This window comes from Lepidochelys kempii, chromosome 4 (assembly GCF_965140265.1).
Source record: "Lepidochelys kempii isolate rLepKem1 chromosome 4, rLepKem1.hap2, whole genome shotgun sequence".
Taxonomy (NCBI): Eukaryota; Metazoa; Chordata; order Testudines; family Cheloniidae; genus Lepidochelys; species Lepidochelys kempii.
Window position 1 is genome coordinate 89,460,103 of NC_133259.1, and position 22,203 is coordinate 89,482,305.

Below are 22,203 nucleotides of genomic sequence, written 5' to 3' on the forward strand. Positions count from 1 at the left end.
TACCATCCTCCCTTGACCATTGTTCGAACACATTTCAATCACCACCAGTCCCAGCAGGGCATGGCTGCCACATGGCTGTTAATAGTCTCCCAAATGAGGTGGGGGAGGGGGGGTTCATCCAGGAAGCTAAATTTTACTTCAACAAATTACCGTATTTATCTTGAAACTGACACCTAGCACATTTGGGTCTGCCCTGCTGGATGGTAGGCTACTGTTTTGTACCAGCTTTAACACTCTTGTGTCCTGCTGATATACCAAAACAAAATTAATAAAACTAAAACAGATGCCTTTTTTTTTAAAAAGGTCACTTGTTTAGCTGACTTTCTCAAAGAAATACAGAATCTGCCAGACTTAACTACTGATTCTTAGCTGGGATCTGAATACCTATGCTCCTGAGTTCTGAATATTTTTCTTTATTCATTGCAATATCCATGAACTGCTTTAGATGCAAATGAAAAGTACAAAGTTGTAGTGTCCCTGGAAAACAACTTTACACACAGCAAAATTTAACATGCTAACTCACTGAACACCTCTCGGAACAACTAACAGCAAGTCACTCCATCTGACCAACCAGATTTTCTAGTCAGGCTTCGAACATGTCAGCAGACAGAAAAGTGAGAAAACGTTTACATAAGGTGTGACTCGCAAATCCAGTCAGGACCTGGCTCATGTATTTTCCTCAATGCCTCACCAATCTCTGTTTTCAGCATTTAAAGTTTCCAAGGGGTTGCACATGTAACAATTATGGTGTTGAGTTCAGATTGTTTCTTTCATCTCTAAATAATTTAAACTAAAGAAACAGAGGGGACTGTGGTCAGAGCTGTTGGGTTTTGCACTAGTGGAGAGCCAGACTGAAAAGAATTCATGATATGATGGTTGTGAAATCTGAGGAAATCCAGTCCAAGACTTCGAAGGCTATAATCCATATCATAAAACACATTACATATTAGGCAGACTCAGTGGTCTCTGATGAAAAGCCAGTCAGAATGCTGGTACAATAATGGGCAATGGCACACAGCAAGATCAGTCAGTGAACAGTTACTGGGCCATATGCTTTACAAGGAATGTTGATTAGGTCTGTCTTAACTCTGTGTGTCATCACCTCCATCCTTCATTTCACTTACAAAAAACAACCTCTGAAATGTTTACTGTCATCTTCTGAGCCACTATAGTTTCTTATTTCATCCTGTGCTTGTCTGCTTGAAACACCCTGGTCACAATTCTCCAATGCTTTCCTGGTGTTTTGATATTACGTTGAGGAAGGGGCCATTTTTAACTTTCTACAGCATTGCACTGTGGTACACTGTCCTTAATAATCACTCAGCAAGCAAGTCACCTGCTGCTGACATCTGAAGCTAGAAGCTTAGAAATGATGGCACAATAAAGCATGCAAGCCAATAAACCAACACTTGATTTGTCTTGCCCCTCTGCTTCCTGCTACATCCAGCCCCATTTTCATCCCCAGACTGAAAGCAACCTTAATTTCCTCAAGCATTTCCACAACAATGTCACATTAGTTCCAGGTATAAACCTAGGTTCTGCGGTAGTTGCCATTCCACAGCTGTCCAATGGAATTGAGGAGCAGAGAACACTGTATATTTCAGGGAAGTCTTGGATACATGGTTGAAAATGTATTATTAAGATGACTTGTCTCCTGGGCTGTGTGTGCACTGGCAAAATGGTACATATAATTTGCCACTCATGCAGCTCCAGCCATGAAAACAACTGTAGAAGCTGTGTGAAGACAGGACTCTGACAAGCTCAGGTGGTTGGTGGTTTTTTGTTTTGTTTACAATCCCATCTACTGTTTGGTAACAATTACCTTATTGCTGATCAAATCGCTTTTCCAAAGAAAAAGTCATTACGTCTACCACAGGGTGGTGGTTTTATGTGACTGTGAGGGAAAATGAGGAATTCACAAAATTCTTTAAGCTCTGTAAAATAATGTTCCTACTCTCCACTAACAGTGAGCTATATTGCCTTCCTTCCCATTGCCAGCCTGGCAGGTTTAAGAAGTTGGTTCTGCCCGGTGTTAGCTATCATACTCACAGAGGTTGATATAGACTGCAATGGCTCAGATTCTCTGCTGCACTGCACCTATTTTGTGCCTGTTTACCATCACTTTGTGCAGATCAACCTGGCACATCTGCAGTTTGAAGGATTCCCTCATGCAGCTTCCCCCAGCTTCCAGAGTATAGGTGTGGCCATGGGAAGGGGAGTGTAATTGCGGTGTTGCTGCTTCTGGAAAAACCCTTTTAAAGGCTATTGGCTGCAAGTGAAGAGTAGAGCAGCCCTGAGGCTGTTCCACTTAACACTGGAGATAGAATTGGTGCCTAAACAGCCCCGGGGCTTAAAGCCATCTTTTCTCCTTTTTGTGCTGTGAACTGTGCGAAGTGCACGGTCCAGGATCTGGTCCAGTATGCTCATCCACTGCTCGGGATTTATTTTCCCCCCTGTTCCTTCTAAGATCAGATTTATGCATTCCAAGGTAGTATCTTATTTTGTAGAGTTTTGTGTAAAGGGATACAGATCTGTGTATGAGCTCTTTAAGAGCTGTGTTGTGCAATGACCGCTCTTATTAAATATTTTAATGTACTATTGTATTTTAATGTACTAATGGAAAATACAATCCTGCCAGAAGCTGGGAATGGGTAACAGGGGATTGATCACTTGATGATTTACCTGTTCTGTTGATTCCCTCTGGGGCACCTGGCATTGGCCACTGTAGGAAGACAGGATATTGGGCTAGAGGGACCTTCAGTTTGACCCAGTATGCCTGTTCTTATGATGATTGCATCTTTAAAGCTGTTCAAGTCTCCGAATCTGTTTCCACTTTTTCCCATTTTCTTCCTAACCCAAACACATGTACTTGGTTTGACATACAGTATAGTCATTTGTGACCTTGGTAACACTGTGCATGAAAGGCAAAGAACTGTTGGTCTGGTGGGTTACATGGAAAGTTGGTAAAACTATGCTAATAGTTATGTGAGAGAGAGCCTGGGTATAGAGTTAGAATAGTACTAGAGCATTAGGGCAGCATTGTGCCCAATCCTGAGTGACTGCCCTGAATGTCTGTGTCTTAAAGAAAAGGAGTACTTGTGGCACCTTAGAGACTAACCAATTTATTTGAGCATAAGCTTTCGTGAGCTACAGCTCACTTCATCGGATGCATAAAGTGGGAAGTACAGTGAGGAGATTTTATATACACACAGACCATGAAAAAATACACATTGTAAGGATACTGATCACTTAAGATGAGCTATTACCAGCAGGAGAGTGGGGTGGGGGGAGAGAAAACCTTTTGAAGTGATAATCAAGGTGGGCCATTTCCAGCACATTTCCAGGAGTTAACAAGAACGTCTGAGGAACAGTTGGGGGGGAGGGGGAGGAAGAGTTTTACTTAGCATAATGACTCAACCACTCCCAGTCTCTATTCAAGCCTAAGTTAATTGTATCCAATTTGCAAATTAATTCCAATTCAGCAGTCTCTTGTTGGAGTCTGTTTTCGAAGTTTTTTTTGTTGAAGGATAGTCACTTTGAGATCACAAATCAAGTGACCAGAGAGAGATTGAAGTGTTCTCCGACTGGTTTATGAATGTTATAATTCTTGACATCTGATGTGTGTCCATTTATTCTTTTACATAGAGACTGTCCAGTTTGCCCAATGTACATGGCAGAGGGGCATTGCTGACACATGATGGCATATATCACATTGGTAGATGTGCAGGTGAATGAGCCTCTGATAGTGTGGCTGATGTTATTAGGCCCTGTGATGGCCCTGAATAGATATGTGGGCACAGTTGGCAACGGGCTTTGTTGCAAGGATAGGTTCCTGGGTTAGTGGTTCTGTTGTGTGGTGTGTGGTTGCTGGTGAGTATTTGCTTCAGGTTGGGGGCTGTCTGTAGGCAAGGACTGGCCTGTCTCCCAAGATTTGTGAGAGTGATGGGTCGTCCTTCAGGACAGGTTGTAGATCCTTGATAATGCATTGGAGAGGTTTTAGTTGGGGGCTGAAGGTGACGGCTAGTGGCGTTCTGTTATTTTCTTTGTTGGGCCTGTCCTGTAGTAGGTGACTTCTGGGTACTCTTCAGGCTCTGTCAACCAGTTTCTTCACTTCAGCAGGTGGGTATTGTAGTTGTAAGAACGATTGATAGAGATCTTGTACGTGTTTGTCTCTGTCTGAGGGGTTGGAGCAAATGCGGTTGTATCGCAGAGCTTGGCTGTAGACAATGGATCGTGTGGTGTGGTCTGGGTGAAAGCTGGAGGCATGTAGGTAGGAATAGTGATCAGTAGGTTTCCAGTATAGGGTGGTGTTTATGTGACCATCGCTTATTAGCACCGTAGTGTCCAGGAAGTAGATCTCTTGTGTGGACTGGTCCAGGCAGAGGTTGACGGTGGGATGGAAATTGTTGAAATCATGGTGGAATTCCTCAAGGGCTTCTTTTCCATGGGTCCAGATGATGAAGATGTCATCAGTGTAGCGCAAGTAGAGTAGGGGCATGAGGGGACAAGAGCTGAGGCAGCGTTGTTCTAAGTCAGCCACAAAAATGTTGTCATACTGTGGGGCCATGTGGGTACCCATAGCAGTGCCGCTGATTTGAAGGTATACGTTGTCCCCAAATGCGAAATAGTTATGGGTGAGGACAAAGTCACAAAGTTCAGCCACCAGGTTTGCCCTGACATTATCGGGGATAGTGTTCCTGATGGCTTGTAGTCCATCTTTGTGTGGAATGTTGGTGTAGAGGGCTTCTACATCCATAGTGGCCAGGATGGTGTTTTCAGGAAGATCACCAATGGATTGTAGTTTCCTCAGTGGTGTCTCGACGATAGCTGGGAGTGCTGGTAGCGTAGGGCCAGAGGAGGGAGTCTACATAGCCAGATAATCCTGCTGTCAGGGTGCCAATGCCTGAGATGATGGGGCGCCCAGGATTTCCAGGTTTATGGATCTTGGGTAGCAGATAGAATACCCCAGGTCGGGGTTCCAGGGGTGTGTCTATGCGGATTTGTTCTTGTGCTTTTTCAGGGAGTTTCTTGAGCAAATGCTGTAGTTTCTTTTGGTAACCCTCAGTGGGATCAGAGGGTAATGGCTTGTAGAAAGTGGTGTTGGAGAGCTGCCGAGCAGCCTCTTGTTCATATTCCAACCTATTCATGATGATAACAGCACCTCCTTTGTCAGCCTTTTAGATTATGATGTCAGAGTTGTTTCTGAGGCTGTGGATGGCATTGTGTTCTGCACGGCTGAGGTTATGGGGCAAGTGATGCTGCTTTTCCACAATTTCACCTGTGTCTTAAAGGTATCCATTTGCATGATTCACAAAGTGTATTTAAATAATGGATCGTTTGAATATTGATGATACATTATTTACTTATTTAATTGTGCAACTTAAAATGTGTATTCATAGCAGTGCAATGATTACTTACAAACAGAGCATTAAATTTGTATTTGAAATTGTAATATTACCTTACTGCTCTTGGGGAAAATGCTCTGCTATTGAGCCAGAATAGCACAGGGATTATATTAAAAACACTCCCTTTTTATACTGTTGCAAAACTTCCACATTCATAAAATGCACTAATTTTGTGGAATAAGATTTGATTTTTTTTCTTCTGTGACATTTCATGACTGTAATATTATAGTTTAGATCGTTTTTATAATGTCAAGCGTCACATGTCAGCGCTATATGCTGCCTGATACGTAAGAGCAGAGTCACAGCTAGATCAATGGCTTTGACATAACTGTTAGCCCTCTCTGACGTGCTTCTGGGAGCACTGAAAATAAAATCCGCTTTATCCCATCAAAGTTCAGAGGCTCTGCACTTCAGTGCATCCGTTTTCTGGAGTGACTTTGTAAAGTGAGGCTTTGCTAGGCTACTGAAAGCAAGCAGATGAACATGCATGAGCCTGATCTTAGTTTCAGAACATATAAAGAGGGGCAGGTGTAGTCTCAGAGTGGCAATTGAGGGGGGAGAGAGCGAAACCTGTCCAGGTGGAAGAAACTGCCTGTGAGAAAATGGACAGTAAAATAGCCGAAGAAACAAACTCCTTTCCTGGAAAAAGTGGAACTGAGTTTATTCCACAGATGATAAACTGAGGGGGCCTGTAGCATCAGAAGAAAGGAGAAAAGAGACATGGGCCACATCTTATGGTCAGCATAGAGTTTGATTATTGAAACAAAGAACTGTATATCCTGAGGTAAATCTTTAGATTCTGTATGTGCATAAAACTGTATGCTTTGCAGGAGCAGCCTTTGAGTGTATGCTTTTAATAGTCCAGCACATGACTGATTATAAGCATTAGTGTTTGCACCAGCAAGGAAGTGCAGGCACATGCAAACATATGCTCAACTTTGTGCACACAAAAGTAGAGTCCTCAAAGAGGCTCTTGAAAATTTTCCCCTCTGATTGTTAATAGGTAATTTTAATGATATATTTTTATTTTTGGCATTAGGGGCGTGTGGGGGAGGTGGGGGAATTACATCTATAAGCACCACTACCATTCTGTTGCAATAGGGATATATTCTTTATGAACACTCATAATAGGTATCATATATGCTTTGTTTTTATTGCAGCTATTTGTTTGCTGGCATTTTAGTAATTCTGTCGAAGAAGCCACATTAAACCTGCAAACTTTAGCAGATAAGCTCCCTGCTGATTGCTGGCTGAGCTCACACTATAGCACTTAATTGGTGTCAGCAATGTACATTTTATACCTGAATTTGTCACAGAGGGAGACAGCAGGCATCAGTAGGGAATGAGCAGGACTGGCTGGGAAATAGGTGGCGGGACTGCTGCAGCTACTCAATATGTGGATCCTGATGGCTCCATTTCCATTAGCTGAAACCTTTTGCCCCCACAAACATTGTTGCAGTTGTCCCTTTGTGGTGCTGAAACAAGGGATAAGGGGAACAAGCTGGCTCTTCATGTGCCAAGATTCAGATACTTTAGCCTGGACCAGTAAGGAATTGTACTACTGTTCAGAATGGGCGACAGTGCAACTAGCAAAAAGAACAGGAGGACTTGTGGCACCTTGGAGACTAACAAATTTATCAGAGCATAAGCTTTTGTGGGCTACAGCCCACTTCATTAGATGCATAGAATGGAACATATATAGTGTTTCTCGGCAACAATGATGCCATACAGAAATGTTTAAAAATAAGACAAATGTGAAGTGGAGACTACATTCCAACATACCGCGAGATCCTTTGGGTCAGTGTGTTCCAAACTTTTTTTGAAAGCGGAGTCCCCCTTTCAGGAAAATGAATCCAATCATGCCATCCTTCTGCCTTACCATGCGTTGTTAAAGATCTTCCTATCTTAATTTATACATCTTCTTTGCCTCTCCATGCTCCCTGACTGCTCCTGTGTTCCCCCTCCCCCACTTTGGGAAATGTTGCTGTAGGTGTACCATCAGTGGAGCTGAGGACTAAAGGAGACTGCCTGGGTACAGAGAAATAAAGGAGTGTCACATTGCCAGAACTGCACTGAAAGGAGATTCCCAGCAGTGAGTGAACTGGCCTGTAACGGCCCCAGCCCCTAAGGTTATATGGATTCTTTTTCTCTGCCATGTTGACTTAACTTTGAAAGAATCCCATTGTGACCACAGTTGAGCATCCCTGTGGAGTTTTCTCATCATTAGCGTTGTCTTACCAATTAAAGAACTTTGACAACCTTAATTTCTTTTTCTGCATTTGTTAAGGGTCTTTTGATACTTTTTACTGATTGGGAATGGTTCCTATCCATGCCAGTTCATTGTTTGGCCTACTGATCATGATGATTTTGGGGTTTTAGGTGTGTATAGAAATTTGCCTCTTCCTAATCCAGAGCCTCCATGTGGCAGTGTATAGATTCTTAGAGAGGGGTGAGAGGCAAATTAGCTCTAATTGCACCTTCTTCACCATTGAAGAACTACAGAGTATTACTTTAAAAAGAAAAGGAGTACTTGTGGCACCTTAGAGACTAACAAATTTATTTGAGCATTACTTTGTAATCATCTTGACTTGCATCAGAAATGATGGCAGTGGCTTGCTTTCTTCACGTTGTCATTAACATTCTGTCACGCTCTGCTACGTGGAAGTATGGCTTCCTAAGTAGTAGGCAAACTATGACAAGGAGCAACTAACACCTCTTGTCACTTAAGAGTTGTCACTTTGGATGGGCTAGCACCAGCAGGAGAGTGAATTTGTGTGGGGGGGTGGAGGGTGAGAAAACCTGGATTTGTGCTGGAAATGGCCCACCTGTTGATCACTTTAGATAAGCTATTACCAGCAGGACAGTGGGGTGGGAGGAGGTATTGTTTCATGATTTCTGTGTGTATATAAAGTCTGCTGCAGTTTCCACGGTAAACATCTGATGAAGTGAGCTGTAGCTCACGAAAGCTCATGCTCAAATAAATTGGTTAGTCTCTAAGGTGCCACAAGTACTCCTTTTCTTTTTGCGAATACAGACTAACACGGCTGTTCCTCTGAAACCTAACACCTCTTGATTTCTGTGGGGGAAAGCACTTGGCTTGGAATGCTGATTGGAGGTCACTTTCAACATATATCTAATTTTGTTTGTATGTGGCAAATGTAGCTTTGCTTTAATTTTAGCCTGTTTGTTTACTTGACAAAGAAGTGGGCTCTAGCTTTTACAGAAGAGAGAAAACTCTCCTTCTCTTGAGAACTGATGTTTGTTCATCTCTGCCCCTTATGTACATTTTTCTGATTCCACCCTCAACTTGTAACATACCACATCTCCTCTGCAATCTGGGCCTCAGCAAACTATCTCCCACCATCAGCCATGTAGTCTGGCCTTGCACCCCAGTTATTCTCCCTGTCTGACCTCTGCCCTGGATCCTGGTAAATTTCCAAGTCATGAGTGGAGAGAGGAAGGGATGATGCAGAAGTCATTATTCCTTGATTGCAGATATTGGGCAAAATCAGAAAGGCTGCTATGCAGGCCCTCTGCAGCAGGAGCAACATACACACAAAGATTTGTGCTCTCTGAAAGAATAACCTAGTTAAGATTTAGGTGAGAATAGTAATATAAATTAATGCTGCTTTGGCGCTGTTCCATGTACCAGTTTGTATAGTGGGTGACGTAATATCAAATTTTTGGCATATAAACTAGAAAACAGGGGAGAAGATCAAGGTTTTGGGAAATGAGACTGCAAGTTTATGTGTACCTGAGATCTTCAATTATGTTGTAATTTACACCATAGCTTTTGTCAATCGCCTTACTACTTTCAGTGTGTATTGAGCACTTTATTCATGCTTGTCCATATGCAATAACTAACTACAAGAAAGTTTTTACCCAAAAGGAAACTGACCAGTATGAAGTGGACTGCAAAAAGCAATCAGAGAAGGATTGATACTAAAACATTAGTAATGGAATTTGACATGTTTGAGGTATCTGGACACATTGACCTGTTTGTGATGCATCTCTTAGTAATTCTAATTGACAGGCTGCTGCATTATTAATAGTTTAACTTGGATTTAAACTTGGAGAGTGGTCAGTTTGGATGAGTTGCCAGCAGGAGAGTGAGTTTGTGTGTGTGTGTCCCTTGGGAAAAAAAAAAGGGGGGGGTGAGAAAGCCTGGATTTGTGCTGGACATGGCCCACCTTGATTACCATGCACATTGTAGGGAGAGTGGTCACTTTGGATGAGCTATTACCAGCAGGAGAGTGAGTTTATGTGTGTGTGTTCCCCCCGGGGGGGGGGGTGAGAAAGCCTGGATCTGTGCTGGAAATGACCCACCTTGATTACCATGCACATTGTAGGGAGAGTGGTCACTTTGGATGGGCTATTACCAGCAGGAGAGTGAATTTGTGTGTGGGGGGGTGGAGGGTGAGAAAACCTGGATTTGTGCTGGAAATGGCCCAACTTGATGATCACTTTAGATAAGCTATTACCAGCAGGACAGTGGGGTGGGAGGAGGTATTGTTTCATATTCTCTGTGTGTATATAAAGTCTGCTGCAGTTTCCACGGTATGCATCCGATGAAGTGAGCTGTAGCTCACGAAAGCTCATGCTCAAATAAATTGGTTAGTCTCTAAGGTGCCACAAGTACTCCTTTTCTTTTTGCGAATACAGACTAACACGGCTGTTACTCTGAAACCTATTAATAGTTTGTTCATCTAGGGAAAAGTCTCCAAATATATATTAATTTTTGTAATATGGTCCTGTGCTGCCATAATAGCTTTGATATACGCCCCTTTCTCCCCAAGAAGTCGATTTTATCTTTATAGACATTATGCTCAGAATGAAACAGTATACTGAAAATGGAAAAGGATGTTTTTAATAGGGCTGTCAATCGCAAAAAAAATGAGGAGGACTTGTGGCACCTTTAGAGACTAACATTTCTTAGAGCATAAGCTTTCGTGGGCTACAGCCCACTTCATCGGATGCATTGAATGGAACACACACACACACAGAGGAATTTGCCACACAAACTGTAAAAGGCTAATTAATTACGATGAGCTGTTATCAGCAGGAGAAAAAAAACGTTTGTCGTGATAATCAAGATGGCCCATTTAGAGAGTTGACAAGAAGGTGTGAGGATACTTAACTTAGGGAAATAGATTCAATATGTGTAATGACCCAGCCACTCCCAGTCTCTATTCAAACCCAAGTTAATGGTATCTAGTTTGCATATTAATTCAAGCTCAGCAGTTTCTTGCTGGAGTCTGTTTTTGAAGCTTTTCTGTTGCAGAATTGCCACCCTTAAGTCTTCTACTGAGTGGCCAGAGAGGTTGAAGTGTTCTCCTACCAGTTTTTGAATGTTATGATTCCTGATGTCAGATTTGTGTCCATTTATTCTTTTGCGTAGAGACTGTCCGGTTTGGCCAATGTACACGGCAGAGGGGCATTGCTGGCACATGATGGCATATATCACAGGTAATTTCAGTTAATTCACATGCTTTACTCAAAAAATTAATTATGATTTAAAAATATTAATCGCGATTAATCGCACTGTTAAACAATAGAATACCAATTGAAATGTATTACATATTTTGGATGTTTTTCTGCATTTTCATATTTACTGATTTAAATTACAACACAATACAAAGTATATATTTTTATTACAAATATTTGCACTGTAAAAATGATAAACAAAACAAATATTGTTTTTCAATTTGCCTCATACTAGTTACTGTAGTGCGGTCTTTGTCGTGTAAGTGCAATTTACAAATGTAGGTGTGTGTGTTGTTTTTTTTTGTTATATAAATGTTTTTTTTTGGAGTGCAATGTCACCAGAAAGTGAGAACAGGCATTTGCATGGCACTTTTGTAGCCGGCATTGCACAGTATTTACTTGCCAGGTATGCTAAACATTCGTATGCCCCTTCATGCTTTGGGCACCATTCCAGAGGACATGCTTCCATGCTGATGACGCTCGTTTTAAAAAAATGCAGTAATTAAATTTGTGATCGAACTCCTTGGGAGAGAATTGTATGTTCCCTGCTCTGTTTTACGCACATTCTGCCATATATTTCATGTTATAGCAGTATCAGATGATGACCCAGCACATGTTGTTCATTTTAAGAACACTTTCTCTGCAGATTTGACAAAATGCAAAGAAGGTACCAATGTGAGATTTCTAAAGATACAGCACTCAACCCAAGGTTTAAGAACCTGAAGTACCTTCCAAAATCTAAGAGGGATGAGGTGTGGAGCATGCTTTCAGAAGTCTTAAAAGAGCAACACTCTCCGATGTGGAAACTACAGAACCCGAACTACCAAAAAAGAAAATCAACCTTCTGTTGGTAGCATCTGACTCGGATGATAAAAATGAACATGCATCGGGCTGCACTGCTTTGGATCGTTATCGAGCTGAACCTACCATTTGCATGGATGCATTTCCTCTGGAATGGTGGTTGAAGCATGAAGGGTCATATGAACCTTTAATGCATCTGGCACGTAAATATCTTGTGACACCGACTACAATAGTGCCATATGAATGCCTGTTCTCACTTTTCAGGTGACGTAAACAAGAAGTAGGCAGCATTATCTCCTGCAAATGTAAACAAACTTGTTTGAGCGATTAGCTGAACAAGAAGTAGGACTGAGTGGACTTGTAGGCTCTAAAGTTTTACATTGTTTTTGTTTTGAGTGCAGTTATGTAACAAAAAACCTACACTTGTAAGTTGTAATTTCACAATAGAGAGATTGCACTATAATACTTGTATTTGGTGAATTGAAATATACTATTTCTTTTGTTTTTTTTACAGTGGAAATACTTGTAATCAAAAATAAATATGAGCATTGTACACTTTGTATTCTGTGTTGTAATTGAAATCAATATATTTGAAAATGTGGAAAACATTCAAAAATATTTAAATAAGTGGTATTCTATTATTGTGTAACAGTCTGATTTAATCGGGCGATTAATCCAGATTAATTTTTTTAATCGCTTGACAGCCCTAGTTTTTAAGGATCTAAAAGATTTACAACAAAAGTGTAGTGACCTACAATAGAGCTAGTAATTCTTATTGCTGGAGTATCTTATCCGCTTATCTGGTCTTAGACAATGGTTGATCTGAGATGGGACTGGCCACTTTTATACCTCACTTTTCTTGTGGACCCTGCAGTTTCTGAAAAACTTCAGCTTTCATTTTCAAACTGACAGATGTTTCTCACTCTGATTTGTGAAACAAGCTTCAGAGTATGAATGGATACAGTGTTATTTCCAACTGACTGTAGACAGGTAGCCTGAAAGAATAATTCTGAGATATAGGAACCACCACATCACCTAAATTGGGTGGTAACATTGCAGCCTAATTAGGACCACTTAAACATCAACATTATAAGCTGTTTCTCTGTTGATAATTTTAAATGCTCATGTTCAGCTACACTGGGATTGTGAACATCTTGATTCTGTGGGTGGAGCCTGAGCAGTCCACTGCTCTTTCTCCCCCCTTCCCCACCTGACCCTTGGTTTTAGGGAAAAGTAAACTTCCACTGTAGATAGATCACTTCCAGAATGCTGATATTAACAATAACATCATGGGTCAGATTCTGAAAGTTAGGTGCAGTTGTGGTCATACATTTGTGTGCTTCCGACTTCTTAGTTGATCAGTATATGTAAATTAGGCATTTGCACATGCGCTTAACCAGTTAGGTGTCTAATTGGCCACATTTGTTCACAAATACCAAATATGCACATGTAGGTAGGTAAATAAATAACAAATAAGTTAGTAATGTGCAAATGTGTATCTATAGTTACGCACAACTCACTTAAATTCTGCCCTATGTTTCTTTTTCTTCCTAATTACAGTTAAAAGAGCATTAAAGCATAATATTCCTTATCTAAAATTGTGCTTGATCAGGATACCTTTGACTGTTGTTTGAGACAGTTGTTCACAAGTGCATTTCAAACTGAGTTCATTTGGAAAGGTCATATCACATGGCAGTACAGTAGCTAGTGTATTTATTGTCCTAAGAGGAAGTAATATTATCCCCATTTTACAGATGACTAACTGAGGCACAAAAAGACCAAGCGATTTGCCCAGGGTCTCACAGGAAGTCTGCTGTGGAGCAGGGACTTGAACCCTCGTTTCCCAAGTCCTAGATTAGTGTCCTGATCACTGGACCAGTCTTTCTATCTATCATGAAACCTCTCTGAACTCTATGTGATGGTGTGTGAAACTGAATCTTACCTGTGAGTTTGCAAAGAGATTTGACCATGGAAATACCAGTACCATTCTGTCTATGAATACTTCCAAGGTTTGGGATCTGCAGCTCATTGTGAACAGTTGCATTCAAATATATATGAAGACGTTTTTAAAAAGTCAAACTTTTTTCAAGCCAAACTCAGAATGGATTGTACAACTATAAGAAAAAGAACCTATGCAGGAATACAACTATCAGTGATCAGAGAGTGATCTCTGGGCTTACTCTAGCCAATTAAGCAATAAGATATAAACACTGAGTTTGGGCTTCAGCAATAATAGTACTCCAAATATTTCATCTCAGTGGAAGGTCTGTTTGTCATCTCAGTTAAGCATTATTTTGTACACAGAGATTGAGCCTTGCACAAATCTGCCAGTAGTCCCAGAAGGTGTTCTGTGCTTGGTATGAATGCTGAATTAAGCTCTGAGTTTGTCTAGTAATTTTGTGAAAGATTCTTTGTCCTACAAGATATATTTTGCTTCTATAACCCACCTGCAGTATAGTGGGGTATTGTATTTTGGCATCAGTTTCTTCGCTCATGAATGCTCTCTTAAATTCTGCCAAGTTTTGCGGGCCATTTTGCATAGTTAGTCTCAAATTTGGAGAAATAACAGTTCTGCATTCTTGTAGAGCATGTTTCCTGTCTTCCTGGCTGCAATAAGCACTACTGTTGTCCCGGATGTCTGCAAAAGAGACAACCACATTATTACCTTGCTAGGGTGATTATGAAGTCTTCTCATTGAGTCAGGGAACTCTGGCCCGTCAACAGAGAACGTTTTTAGTATTTAGTTACAAGGTCTCTGTAATAAATTCTCCATCAATTCAATTGGGTCTGTATATCCTTTTCCTGAAGGGGTTCCTAGTACTAATATTTCTGGTGCACATTTGGTTTTCCAACATTTCTAACTGGCAATCAGCCATCTGGGAGTTTCTCATTACCAAGTTCACTGCTTTCATTCCTTTTGCTATTAGTTTTCTTCAGGGTTAGTGTATTCTGTTATTTGTCTAGCCTCATCACCAGCCCTCCTTTTTCTTCAGTGATTCATAATTTTGACATTACTAGGAAAGAGAAGTATTTTTCTTGTTACCGATTTTCCATTAACTTTCAACAACAATTCTTCTTGCTTAGCACTTGCAGGAAGGGCTGTACGCAGGCCCGCCCCGAGCGCCAACTCTGCAGCTCCTGTTGGCTGGGAGCTGCAGGGATGGTGCCTGCAGGCAGTGGCAAGTGGAGACATCCCCACCACCCCCCGTCTAGGAGCCACTGCCAGAGGGGTGTGCCAGTAGCTTTCGGGAGCTGCCCGAGGTAAGCACCAACCCCCTGCCCCACTCCTGCACCCCTGCCCCAGCCTAGACCCCCACACCCTCTCCTGCACCCAAACTCTCTCTCTCTCTCCCAGAGCCTGCACCCCCGTCACGCACCCCAACCTCCTGTCCCAGCCTGGTGAAAGTGAGTGAGGGTGGGGGAGAGCAAGTGACAGAGGGAGGGGAATGGAGTGAGCAGGGGCCAGGGCCTCAGAAGGGGCAGGACAGGGATGTGGCCTCAGGGAAGGGGCGGGACAAAGGTCTTCAGGGCAAGGATCTTCAGGTGTACGCAATTAGACAGTTGGCAACTCTACTAGGAGGGCATGGGGAAGTCCTGGTCGGGCTGGAAGAGCTCACCCAGCAGTGCAGCCGGCAGGTTGCTGGGCACCACCCAGTGCAGGTGCAGTGCCGCCCAAATGTCAGATGGACCGTGTCCGCATGGGCGTGGTTTGTGCGTGCATGGGGGCCCACTGACTGTTCTACCCTGGGGCCCGGAATTGTTGTCGGTGGGCCTGTGACTGCTTCAATTCCCCTTTCTTGATTGGAGCTGGCTGAGTAAGCCCAGGCCTGATTGGCAAATGGGGAACAGCTGCGGCCTCGTTAGCCAGGGGCTACATAAAGGCTAGCAGGAAAGAAGCCCGGGGGGGGGCAGGAAAGGGAGGAGCTAAAGAATTAGAGTGAGTGGGAGCTTGTCTCTGCTGGCTGCAGGAGCTAGCAGTCCCTGAGGCTGTAACATTGAAGCTGTTTTGTAGCTAGAAGGTGATGGGAATAGATACTGTAAATAAAGAGCATGGGTGACTGCACCAGTGCAGAAGTCTCCGGCTGGTCTGTGGGCACAGCAGGGAAGAAGCAAGGAGGGCCCAGCGATGCCACTATTACAATATGAAATTAATTTAAAAGCAGTGACTGTAGCCTGCCTAGTTCTTGTTTTGTTTAAGCTTTGTGTCCAATTGTCCAAAGCGATTTGTACAGCAGGAAAATGTTAAAGATGTAATTAATTCAGTGCATTTGGGGTTTCCTGTCAAGATGGTTGGCATTGATCATGAATGTGATGACTGGTTCAGTCCACTCAAAAGGGTGCTGCTGAAAATTTTTTCCTGGCACCTCATTCTGACCAAGTTACATTTCTCCTCACTTTGGATTCCTCCACTGGCTTCCTCTCAACTACCATATCATGTAGTAGTTCCTTATGCAGATCTTCAAGGTCAACCCTGCCGATGTCTCTTACTACTCTTCCTTATTGACACTCTGCACGCCACCCCAGGGCTGCTCTAACTTGTCCTGCTACTCATGGCCTCAAGAGGAGCAGTTCTATCACTGACATGAAGGGATGCTTTGGTTTCACCTCCTTTGCTGACCACACCCTGTAAACAGATCATAGGATGGGGCGGTGGCATAGGAACTGCTACAATGGCTCTACGCCACTAGCAGGTCCCCAGGCAACTGCAGCAAAAAAGGGGTAGGAGCAATGAGAAACTGAGGGGAAAATAAATTTGGGGGGACTATAGGGTACTGAATCCTGATCGGGGAAAGAGCAGAAGGTACTTAGGCATTGTTTTGCTCAACATTGCAATGCCTGAGCCCTAGATAGCCTGGTGCCCAGTGGAAATTTCAGCACCAAGATAGGGTCCCAGATCCCCAGCCAGTGCATGGGGAGAGTTAAGTGCCTAAGGAAGGGATTTTGAGAAGCCAGCCAGCTCAGTGGGGAGTTGTCTAAACTAACCAGGAGTGAAATGCCAAAGAGATGGGTGGAAAGAGGAGAGGGGCTTAGGACTCTAAGTGGCTGACCAGGTGCACCTAGGTGATAGGACAGATGGGCTCTGCTCTGCACTGTCCTTTGAGAATCCTCTCCTGGATTTAGGCACCTAAGCCAGGTAAGTCACGCAGGGTATGTCTAGCCAGCCCCCTGCAATGAGCCTCCCAGTCCAGGTCAACAGACTTGTGCTTCTGTGCTAAAAACAGCTGTGTAGCTATTGTTTCTCGGGCGCTGAAGCCAACCTCCATCCCGAGGCTTCAGAGCCCAAGCTGCAGCATCTACACAAGTATTTTTAGTGCAGCAGCCTGAGATCTGCAAGTCCAAGTCTGTTGACCTAAGCTGGGAGACTCACTGCTGTGGGCTGTGTAGATGTACCTTGTGGGTAACCCACGCCCTAGCAGTTGAAACCATCTCTCTCCTGCTTGATACCTCTCTCATGCTCACCCTCCATATCTTCAGGTTTCAGAGTAGCAGCCGTGTTAGTCTCTGTTCGCAAAAAGAAAAGGAGTACTTGTGGCACCTTAGAGACTAACAAATTTATCTGAGCATAAGCTACCCTTCCCTTTATATTTATGACACGCCCTCCCAAATCACAGGGTGAAACGCTGGCTTGGATTTCTTCCTGCATTCGATGAAGTGAGCTGTAGCTCACGAAAGCTTATGCTCAAATAAATTTGTTAGTCTCTAAGGTGCCACAAGTACTGCTCCTCCATATCTTGGTGCTCCTGGCTGTGTAAGGCAGAGTGGCAGCAGAACACTCTCGCATATCCGTGGCTTGCCTCTGATCTTACTGACACAGGGACTGTCAGGTGACAGGAGTTAGGTGTGCTCTGAGCATGTGTCAGTATCTGGTTCCAATGCCAAGATAGGCATGGCCCCACGTAGTTTGAGAATCCCATTTCTGGGGCTTCGGCAAGGGCTCTAAGCAGCTTGCCAGCTGTGGGACAGCATCAGCACTTGCTGACCAGCAGACACGTTGGTGCCTAGGGGTTGTAGGTGCCTACAGCATTAGGTGGCAGCTGAGTGGTAGCTTTGACAATGTCAGTGCACCCCGGGGCGGTGTGTGAACACAGCACTAGATGTCTGTTCAGACCTATATACAGCAGTAACAAATAGGTCCAATTCTCTTCTCACACAGGTTTTGTACTAGTGTAACTTGGCTCCTTTCAATAGCGTTATTCCTGATTTACACTGATGCAGAGGTGGAAACCTTTATTTTCATAATGTTCTGGGTAGATTCAATTGGTCCTTACCTAGCCTATCCCTAAGTCTTTCTGGATTTGTATTTCCAATGTCTGCAGTTCAGCTATCATAGGATTGCAATTATTGTTTTAGCTACCTAGAGAGAGAGGAAAAATACCTGAAAATTCAAAGATGTGATTTGTTACAAGAAGAAAACAAATACCTCATTCACACCCACTTATTCCTCATGGTGGTTTTGGGATTCTCTCTCCATACAGCAAAATAATACTCAAATCTATGGTAACAAGAACCATCTGTAGTTAGTTATAACTAGATAGAAGCGTTACTCCTATTCTGGTTCAAATCCTCTCCCATCAGGACTCAGTTTCTTACACTCCATCCCACACGAGGAAGAAGAAGGTTGTACTTCAAATTCTAATTCATGGAGTGATAGGAAATCAGCATTTATATGCCATGTTCCAGCTATGTGGTGTACTGTATAAACACCAGGTACCAGAGGGTTAATGGTATGTTCTTAATTTAATTTTCTTAATGTATGAGAGTGGTTGATGGTTTATGTAACTAAACTAAATGTCTTCCCCAGAAGGTAATATGTTAGGACATGTAAGAAGAGTCTGGATGAGTTCTGCCCTGACATCTAATGACAAACTGGGGAGAAGACTCCAAGAGCAGACCATATTTGCATAGACACACCTACTCTGCCTTGGTGCTGAGCAGATGGAGCTACTTTTCCAAAGTGATCAATTTTGGCTGATTTCGTGTCTATTTTAGGCAAACTGACTCACTTCCAAATTGTATTTTCCATATATCACTGTAAAATGAACTTCCAAAGCATTTTTGTCCAAATTTACAATCTAAAGAACACTTCTTTTTTTTTCTTCACACAGGAATCCAGCTCCCTCTCTCTAGATGAATTATTTAATTTCTCAGCAACACGTTTGGGGACGTAACTCAAAGACAAGTTGAGAAACAAACAGAAAAAAATATTTTCAGGCCTTATTTTCAAGAAGCTCAACACTAAACAATGACTTTAGGGTAGTTTTATTAGTTTGTATTGGTTTAAATATAAATCCAAGAAACCCTGGGCTCATCTGGCCTAAATAGGTATAGCTCCATTTACTTCATGGAGCTATTCTGGTTTAGGCTAGCACCTGGCCCTTATGTATACTATATTACACTGTATGTGTCTATTTATGTATGTGTGTGTATATAGATAAATATACTACGTTAGAAATATATAAAATAGTGTGTGTGGTAACTAACCTTATCCAATAAATGCATCTTACTCATGAAAGTAACTTTTTTGCTTTGTAAAACAAGCTAACACAGGCAAAAAAAATTAAAATCTAGATAAAATTTACCACCATGGATTTAAACATCAACACTTTCTTGTGGATAATCTTAAAAAAAAAAAATAAAGCCTTGTTTGAAGGGTGTAGGTATTAGATTATGATGTACTTACTGTCTTATGAAATAGACATTCTTCAGTCTTCCAAAATGCATTAATTCACTCAAGTATCATTTTTACTTGAAGCTGGTAGTATCTTAATGGTCTTTAAGTGGTTCCAGAAGTTCCATTAGAAGAGGATGGAATAAGTGAGTGGACAGTTTGCCAAAGACAGGGAAGCCACAATTTTGAAGCCAACTAGTGTTTTATGTCAAACACAGTCATTTTAAAAAAGAGAGTGGTGAATTCAAGTAAAAATGACTTAAAGGCTAGGTACTCTACAGAATGTTGCTCTAAATAAAGATAGTGGTATGATGATCAACGTCTGGATAAAATAAAACTCAATTTGAGAACTAAAATAACATTGCTTATTTGAACAAGTTCAGTGTTAGTAACCAAACCTAAAACTAGAGACTTCAGGGAGTTTTGGAAGAGGGACGAAAGGTTGACAATTTGACAGGAATTATTCAACAGCATTATTGTGTAAAACTGGCTGTTGAGAGAAGAAGAGGTGGCACAACACTTAACTGCAAATGTATTGAATGATTATCTCTCTACGGCCTTCAGTGGAGCTATGTGAGGGCTGAGTCTCTATGTGTACGTGCGAGAAAAATCTAAATCTAGTTTATCATTTTTGGCAGGTGTTTTTCCCCTTAAAGTAGTTTCAGACATTACTGAAGTTCACAATAATACCAACATGTTTTGGCTCTCATAAAATCTGTTCTCTTGCATGTAATACTTTCTACTATTGGCCATCTTCCTACTCATTAACTTAGTAGTGAATTATTTACACTAGAGTTTATTTAGATAATTGAGTGTGCTTCCTGTTTATAGGGTAACAAACCAATTACCAGGCCACACAAAAGCAGAGGCCAGAGGATGAGGTACTGAGATTACTGTATAATTATTAATCAGCTAACAGGAAGCACTCTCGAATAGATGGTATTGATGCTCTGAACTGTTTAATAACTACATGGGGTGGGGATACAACTGGTCTTAAAATGGTTGTTTAGAAACAGCAGTGTTTCTTCTTCTGTTGGCAGGATGAAGCTAAAGCGGAGATGGTCCACGTTTGTTGCGCAAGTCATTGGGTGAGTTCTGATGACAGCAGTGAATCAGAGTGTAGAGACTTGCATTGTGTATAGTTACAGAAATGAGTGTATGTTTGTGAGTCAGTAAGCATAAATGAATTCCAAAGTGTGCACTGAGAGAATAGATTCCCAAAACATGGAAGGAAACTCACAATGTGACTTATTAAGATGTGTCAGTTATTCTAGATTCCTTACTAATTAGGTGTTTTATATTCCAGCTTTTATTATATTTGTGGCACTATTTAAGTACAATATATACATTGAAAATCATAACATGGGTGTTACCACTCTGCAGTCTGCTCTATTGTCATGCTGCATTCTGTCTTGAAAATAGAATAGAAGTAGTTTTTATAAATACTTGTCAAACAGAAGGCTAAAGACCTATTTCCTGTTAATTAGAATTAAGTAATTTTTTTCTTGTGGCTTTGAAATAAATGAGCAGCTTGACATTAAACTTTGATTCCAAAGTAAAGCTCAGAGTTTCAGGAAATCCTTTGAAAACTTTATTGTGCCTCCCTCTGATAGAGCATGGAAGCATAGACTCTGCTTTCAAAATGGACAGCCTCTGAGATGGCTCTTGGTGGTCCCTCACTAAAGCTACAGCTGTCTGAGACCCCTGTGGACCTATGTGTGCATATGGTGCACTGATCTTACCAGATAACAAAGATGATCTAGGAGCTCCTTGTTGAACAAAATTAAACACTGCAGGTCAAATAGAAATCAATTACAAGCTGTGCTGAGGACCATGGAAGTCAACACAGGCTCTCACCCATGAACTGGGATGTAGGCAATCAAATGTTAGGTCAGTTTAGGTCAAGCCTATGGGTTTGTATATCCATTTTTCACTCAGAATAGGGTAGGAAACTATAAACATATGAGACAGCGGGTGCAGCTAATTAATTACTCTGAAATGGAAACAGAGACCGTGCTGATCATATTGTGCCAGGACACCCCCCCCCCCAAATATATAGAAAGCAAAATATCCCTGCTTAAAATTAAAACAAACTTAGTCCTATCTGGAAGAACAAAAATAGTATTATGATGCTGAATCTTACACTGTGTACTGCATTTTGTGCTTGGCACACTTTTGTATGGAAATATTTGCATCTGTTTTCTGTGTGAAATTCAATGGAAGTTGTGCACTGAACTCCCTTAATGCTTCTCTGAACATTGTAGTCTACATCAATACATACAGTGCTTTATGTTAAAAAGGAAGCATTTCTTCTATCAGGACAGTAAACATGGGTGGGATTGTCAAAAATGCCTAAGTGAATTAGAAGCACAAGACCCATTGACTTGGTGGCATTTATGGTCCTAAACCACTTAGGTGCTTTTGAAAATCACATCCAATAGCTTAAAAAGTTAATATTATCCTAAGAAGGCAGATTGGAGGTAAGGCAGTATTAATGTAATAAAAGTCATGTTTCATTTTAAAATATAAACTGTGGTTATGTCTAGTAGCTTTCTATTACACATGTATGCTGTGTAGCAAAACATCCAGCCTGAAGGATTATATTATTAGTTTAGACTTTGGTTATCCCAGGCTTCACATCTGTGTGTATAAATCTATTGCACAAAAGCATTTGTGTATCTCTCTCTCTCTCCTGTTTAGATTGCAGTCTCCTAGGGGCATGGAATTCATATTTTGTGCCTTGTACCACCCTGAGATGCTGTTGACTTTTAACAAATAAATAATAAGCAGTAATGCTTTTAACAGAAAGCATATTAGAGGTGATTTGTATGATCTGATGCAGCT

At 41.7% G+C, this 22,203-nt stretch overlaps 1 protein-coding gene across 4 annotated transcripts in view; it reads left to right on the top strand.

Moving 5' to 3' along the window:
- LNX1 (ligand of numb-protein X 1) overlaps nt 1-22,203 on the top strand; it is a 364,589-nt gene that overhangs the window by 64,505 nt on the left and 277,881 nt on the right. For 2 of the 4 annotated variants that reach the window (XM_073342023.1, XM_073342025.1), the window contains 2 exons: nt 10,804-10,871; nt 20,400-20,447. The gene's annotated coding sequence lies outside the window, so the exon portion shown is untranslated. The remainder of the gene's footprint in view (nt 1-10,803; nt 10,872-20,399; nt 20,448-22,203) is intronic. The other 2 variants (XM_073342024.1, XM_073342027.1) reach the window with 1 other exon arrangement.